The sequence below is a fragment of the Lucilia cuprina genome, chromosome 6 (assembly GCF_022045245.1).
Source record: "Lucilia cuprina isolate Lc7/37 chromosome 6, ASM2204524v1, whole genome shotgun sequence".
NCBI classification, from domain to species: Eukaryota; Metazoa; Arthropoda; class Insecta; order Diptera; family Calliphoridae; genus Lucilia; species Lucilia cuprina.
The window spans coordinates 14,588,216-14,595,692 of record NC_060954.1 but is presented as its reverse complement, the minus strand read 5'-3'; the positions used below and the strand labels follow the sequence as shown (position 1 = coordinate 14,595,692).

The 7,477-nt window shown below is 29.5% G+C and overlaps 1 protein-coding gene across 2 annotated transcripts in view; it reads right to left on the bottom strand.

Annotated features, from left to right (window-relative positions):
- The window catches only part of LOC111687904 (sodium-dependent nutrient amino acid transporter 1-like), an 11,720-nt gene that overhangs the window by 3,581 nt on the left and 662 nt on the right, over nucleotides 1–7,477 (bottom strand). The gene's annotated exons all lie outside the window — the stretch shown is intronic.

Sequence of the window (7,477 nt, the reverse complement as noted above, 5' to 3'; positions counted from 1 at the left end):
CCTTTTCCCAAATTTACCGAGGATCGGCCCATATTTGACCTATATAAAGCCTCATTTAGAAATTTTAGTTTTTTATCAATAAATGGCTTAAATATTTTGGAATTATTATTTTAATTATTAATTATTAATTATTTTAGTTTTTTATCAATAAATGGCTTAAATATTTTGGAATTATGGTAATATTCAACATAAACGTTTCTTTACAAAAAATAAAAATTTTATAAAAGTAAAAATTGTAAAAATATACTCATGGTGTAGGGTATCATATGGTCGGAAATGCCCGACTATACTTTCCTGCTTGTTTTTTTTTGCAGTTTCCTGTGCATATTCATCCCAATGTGCAGCATTTTCATTGACATTTTTTTTGCACAATAATTTTGCTTCAACCACAAATATTTATAAAAAACATATTTTTCTTTAATGTAATATTTCGTGTGAATCTTAATGTTTCATTGATTATATGAATCTAATAATGATGATGATGTACACGATAATTATTTATTACTTCATTACAAACACTTGTCTAAATACGAGTACCTAGTATGTTACCATTATGAATGTGCAAAAATTAATTTTTATAAAAATTCTTAAGAATTGTAATTAATTAATAACAATTTTATTGTTTACTTTTGAAATAAATTTATTTAGTTTTTTATAAAATAATTTGTTGCTTTTTTTGAACAGAGTTTATTGACAGCAATTCTTTTATCTCAAAACAAGCCGGAGAAATGTGACTGATAAAATATTACATTTTTATGGACCTTTATATCTATGTATGTATGTGTGTAAGTATCTATCTCCATTTGCATGTAAATACTTTTTTAAATGTTACGGCGGTACAGTTATAAACAATGTGTGGATAATTGTTTGTTTAAACTAATTTTAAATATTGCAGTAAAAAAATATTTAAATTGTCTTGTATGTTACAGTTACAGCTAAAACCGTTTTATAAGCCGTGGATCCAGTTCGTGTGTTTGAACATTTGATTTTTCACTTATTTTCTTTTTTCTCATTTTTATTTTTTGTATGAAAAATTTTCCGTTGTGCGGATGGAGGTAAATTTTCCTTATCACCACCCCACCCCCCTGTGGGTCCGCACCTGGTTATATAAATATAACATTTCATTCGGAATCGCTATCCAAGTTAGTTTACCGATTTCTGTTCCACATAAGGGCCTCTTGTGCGCTCCTCAACCAGTGGCTCACATGGGAATCGAATCCACTTCCTCCGGTCTACCAGACTAGAACACTAATCACTAACCTAACCGGAAGCCAGATAAAAAACCTATTCCTTCCCTAACATTAGGAGCACCCACATAAACTCTACAAAAAACCAAACTTTATATAATTAGAAACAATGGACCCACATAAAGTCCTCTTTCGCAGATCGTTTAGCATTCATCATGTTAAAGTTGTACCTAATGTTTCCAATAGTTGGTTTATAACTGAAAAAAGTTCTCAGAAATCGTGTTTTACGTAAATTTGGTTGGTCACCAGATTCTTTTCAACTCTATATCAGTGCAAATAAAAACGTCTTCAATAGAACTAAATCATCTGCAGTTAAAGTTTATAATTTTTTTGTTGATAAAATGGAAAATTTTCTAAAATATAAATCTTTTATTTACTGTTTTTTTAACATTCTTATTTTTCGGAATTTTTTCCTAATCATTGTTTGTCAAGTTTTACATAGCCAACTATATATTCTATATTAGTTACTATATAATTTTTATCATTTAATATTATAAACTTATATAGATAACAGTAACAGATGTTAACTGTCAATTGAATACATATTTTATTTAGGTTAGCAGATCTAAGAATTCGTATCTATATTAGAATGACGGTAGTTTTACTAAACTGCCGTACTAAAGAAGAGATCTTCATGTCTATGGATCCCAGCATACGGAATTTTAGTTTATATACGTCTCGTTATGTCACTGAGATTTATTAAAGTTAAACTTATTCCAATAGGTTGAAGAAGTCAAAGATTTGTCAGATGTCATTAGTGTTTTTGAGAAACGATTCAATGAAAACTTATTTTTCGGGCAATTCTTTGGTCCAGCTTCAAAATTAATTATGATGTTTTAAGTCTGTCCATCAGGCCATCTATTCATGATAAATAGGGCGAACAAAATTTTTACTAAAATATACTTTTAATAAATTATATAATTAAACTTAATCCGAATCTGGCCTTATATTGAGAATTAACGAATAACTATCCGTTAGTCAATGAACGAAACTTTTATGCAAAGTAATCTTTATATTCCCCTGGGTGTAATATCGAACACGATCTACAGTTGCGGAGTATCCCAAAAAGGCTTATAAGGTTAATTTCTGAAGAAAAGTTTAAATTGAGCCGACAATTTTGCCGCCGCCGATATTTTCTATAATAAGCCGCCGCCGCCGACTTAAAATGATTGCACCGCCGCCGCCGATCATTTTACATCGGCTTGTATCTTTGGTCCACAGTTTAGTCAATAGTTACGTTAATAGACTATGCACTAGTCAATAGTTTATGGATTAGTTTATAGATAAGTCAATAGATTAGTTAATATACTTGTTCATAGAATAGTCAGTAGAGTTAATCTACTTAGTTAATGGACTTTTCAATAGGCTAGTCTTTAGATTACACTAGAGATTTCTACATAGAATAGTCAATTAATAAATTAGTCTACATTCTAGTCCATAGACATGCTCATAGACTAGTTAATAGACCAGTTTAGACACTAGTCAATAGTTTCATAGATAAGTCAATAGAATAAGTAGTCAAAAGACTTGCCTATAGATTAGTCAATATATAAGTCCATCTACTTACTACACTTCTCAAAAGGCTTGTCCTTTGAATAGTCTATAGACTAGACCATACATTACACAATAGATTTGTACATAGATTAGTCAGTAGATAAGTTTATGGACTAATAAATAAATTGCTCATAGACTAGTTAATGGACCAGTTAACAGATTAGTTCATTGATTAGTTCAATAAGTAGGTTATTATACTTATTAATAGGTTATTATACTTATTATCAGTACATAAACATTTTCATAGATTAGTTAATGTATAAGTCCATAGACTTGTTAATTCATAGACTAGTTCATAGATTTGAGCATAGAACAGTAGATAGCCAAGTCCATAGGCAAGGTAATGGACTAAGATATAAACTAGTCCAGAGATTTGTTAATATTCTAGTCCATAGTCTGTCATTAGAATTGTATATATACTAGTCTATAACATAAACCATAGCCTGGTTTAAGAAATTGACAATAGGCCAGTTAGTGGACCATTCAATAGGTCTGTACACAGGTTATTTAGTCAGTGGACTAGTATTATATATTTAGTAAAAAAACATTGTAATAGACTTTGTCATAGAATAGTCCAGAGACTAGTTAATCAAAAAAAAATTAGTTTATGGACTAATCAATAGAATAGTCTATTGATTAGTTCATGGATTGGACAATAGAATGTTCAATAGACTTTTTTATAGAATAGACTATAGGCATAGACTAGTGAATAGTCTAGTTTGTAGACTATTAACTGATCCATAGATTAATCAATAGACTGGACATTAGACCAACCCATAGATTTGTCAATCGATTTCTCAATGGACGATTCAATAGACCAGTTAATAGGTTAGTAAATAGAATAGTTCATAGATCAATATAGTCCGTAGATATCTTCATAGATAACTTTGTAGTGTTTACTAGAATAGTTAATAGATTTGTTCATAGAACAGACTTTAGCCATAAACTTGTCTAGTTTATATACTATTAACTAATTCATAGATTAATCAATAGTCCGGTCATTAGACCAGCCCATAGATTGGTCAATCGATTTCGTTATAGACTATTCCAGAGGCCAGTTAATAGGTTAGTAAATAGAATAGTTCATAGATCAATATAGTCCGTAGATAACTTCATAGATAACTTTGTAGTATCTGCTAGAGTAGTCAATAGATTTGTTCATAGAATAGACTTTAGCCATTAACTTGTCTAGTTTATATACTATTAACTGATCCATTGATTAATCAATAGTCCAGTCATTATATCAGTCCATAGATTGATCAATAGATTTCTCAATAGCCTATTCCATAGGGCAGTTAATAAGTTAGTCAATATATATTAGTTTATAGGCCAGTGTAGTCCATAGATAACTTTATAATCAACAACTTTGTATTATTTTTACAATGTGTCACTTATGAATTTATTTAAATTTCTAAGAAGTACTGAATTATTATCTCAGGAACGTTTAGACGTTTTTAACTGAAAATTAAAAAATCCTGTAAAGATCTAATGATTTAGATGTAATTGACTAAAAATTATTCGATGCTATTTATCGTAATTTTTAAACATTACAGGAAGGAACCTTTCTCACGATTCCCGGAACATATATGTATATGAAATTTTGTTCCATCAGGTACCGTAGTTCCTAAGTTTAATGATAATGGAACATTAAATTTTTCTTCAACAATTATCAAAAATTCTGGAGAGTTCGGTACGTTTTATTGACTTCGTAATTGATACAAGTCCCAATAGAAGAAAAAACAAGTAGGAAAGTATAGTCGGGCATGGTCGGCCCGACATGAGTATATTTTTAAATTTTTTACTTTTTATAAAATTTTTATTTTTATAAAGAAAGTTTTATGTTGAATATTACCAATAATTCCAAAATATTTAAGCAATTTATTGATAAAAAAACTAAAATTTCTAAATGAGGCTTTATATAGGTCAAATATGGACCGATCCTCGGTCAACAAAACTAACTGTTATATTTCTAAATGACAGTTAGTTTTGTTGAGTTTCATTTAGACGTTTAAGTCATTTTTTGAAGTGGGGTTTGTATGGGGGCTAGTGTCAAATATAGGACGATCCTTACGAAAATCTGCAGTGTCATTTATACTTATATAAAACTTATTTGTGCCAATTTTTAAAGAGATAGCAGAATATTTGACGTAATTATAGCATAAAAAGTTCCAATCGGGAGGTACGGTTGTATGGGGGCTAGGTGAAATAATGAACCGATTTCAACCATTTTCAATAGGCTTCGTCCCTGTTCCAAAAAAACATGCTTGGTCCAAATTTCATCAAATTATCTTAAAAATTGCGGCCTGTACCTTGCGCACAAGGTTTACATGGACAGCCAGCCAGCCGGACAGACGGACGGACATGTCTTAATCGACTCAAAAAATGATTCTGAATCGATCGGTATACTTTAAGGTGGTTAAGGTATTGGACCAATATTTTTGTATGTTACAAACATCAGCACAAACGTATAATACCCTCCCCACTATAGTGGTGTAGGGTATAAAAACAGTTTTTGAAAATATCTCATGCTTATAGTGAGATATCAAATAATCGTTAAAATTAGGAACTACGGTACCTGATGGCACAAAATTTCATATACATATGTGTTGCAGGAATCGTTAGAAGTGTTTCTTCCTGTAAAGTTTAAAAATTTGATACGATAAATATCATCGATTAATTTTCAGTCAATTACAACAAAATCATTAAATCTTTACAGGAAGAAAAATATTGATAATTATATATGAAATTCTCTTTAAATAAAGGATTTGACACAAACGAATACAATAACACTTTTATAAGGTAAATATTTAAACGTTTCAAAACTGTAACAGATTCATAAGATTCTGAAATATTTACAAGTAAATTTATTTTGTACCTGTTTAAAATATTAAAAAAAAAAATCCAAAAATTCCACAAAATAATTGTCACTATTAAAATTTTTTTATTTTAATTTATAATAATAATTTTGTAATTTGTAACTCTTTAGAACTTAATAGTTTTTGTAACACCGTCTCTATATTTGATTCTATATTCTGATTTAGTTTGTATTTATAAATAAACACTTGTTCCGATTTGGCGGTCTTTTTATTTTTTTAAACTTGTTTTGATTTCTGTTTTTTTTTTCGAAAACGTCTAAACAGTTTAACGTAAAATTTTAAACTGATCGTAGTATGAATAAATTTCAATGATGTGACCTAAGCAACATGTTTGACTGTTATTTTTGTTAAAAAAGTAATATTAAAAAAATATATATAAAGTTAAGGTAATTTAACCGTGAGTATTTTAAGTACAAATGCTCATTTGTTATACTAGTCGTAAAGGTAAAAAATGGTGTTACCAGACAGTAACTTATCAAATGTCCCCACACTAAATACCAGAGTTCAAACTAGAATAAAAGAATTTACTACTTAAAGATTCTAAAGTTCTATTTTTAAAAGAGTAAATTAAATTAAAATGATATTACACACTGACTTTGCCGACCAGTTTTGATAACTGATCTAACATACATCTCCTTTTTCCTAATATTCTCGCGATTGTTTAAGATATGAACAAATAGAAAAACTACAGTAAATTAATACAATTTATGAATTTACGCTTTAATGAAACATTAAAAGGTTGTCTCTTCAGAAAATACCTCACATCACAACCAACATATTTCCCCTACTTATCAATACAACAATACCTCTCATCTGGCCACACTACGATCATATATAGTTAGTTGCTCTTTTCAGATTTAAGCAAATAAAAACATTTATAATGTCTGTAGCTGGTATCAATCATAAAAGTGTTGTATGTTTGTATACTAGTTTTATAAATGTTATAATTTGTTATAAAATCAACATGTGAAGGTGAGATGGTATTAAAGGTGCATTATTCGTATAATCTCTGAAATGAGTAAGTTAATTAAATTCACCCTACATCAAAGTTGTGAAACAGTTAAACTCCCAAAACAAGTGGCCGCTCAAAGCAAATTTTTGAAACAATTAAATAGAACTATAGTTCAAACTATAGCGAAAGATATGAACTAAGTCTATTGTCTGGACTATAGAATAGTCTTTAGTCTGGAACATAAAATTGTCTATAGGCTGGAACATAAAATAGTCTATAGGCTGGACTATGGAATAGTCTATATTCTGGACTATAGAATAGTCTATGGTCTGGACTGTAGAATAGTCTATGGTCTGGACTGTAGAATAGTCTATGGTCTGTACTACAGAATAGTCTATAGTCAGGATTATAGAATAGTGTATAGTCTTGACTATAGAATAGTGTATAGTCTGGACTATAGAAGAGTCTATAGTCTGGACTATAGAATAATCTATAGTCTGGACTATAGAATAGTCTATAGTCTGGACTATAGAATAATGTATAGTTTGGAATATAGAATAGTCTATAGTCTCGACTATGAAATAGTCAATAGCCTGGACTATAAAATAGTCCATAGTCTGGACTATAGAATAGTCTATAGTCTGCACTATAGAATAGTCTATAGTCTGCACTATAGAATAGTCTATATTCTATAGTGCAGAATAGTCAATAGTCTGCAATATAGAATAGTCTATAGTCTGCAATATAGAATAGTCTATAGTCTGGACTATAGAATAGTCTATAGTCTGGACTACAGAATAATGTATAGTTTGGAATATAGAATAGTCTATAGTCTCGACTATAAAATA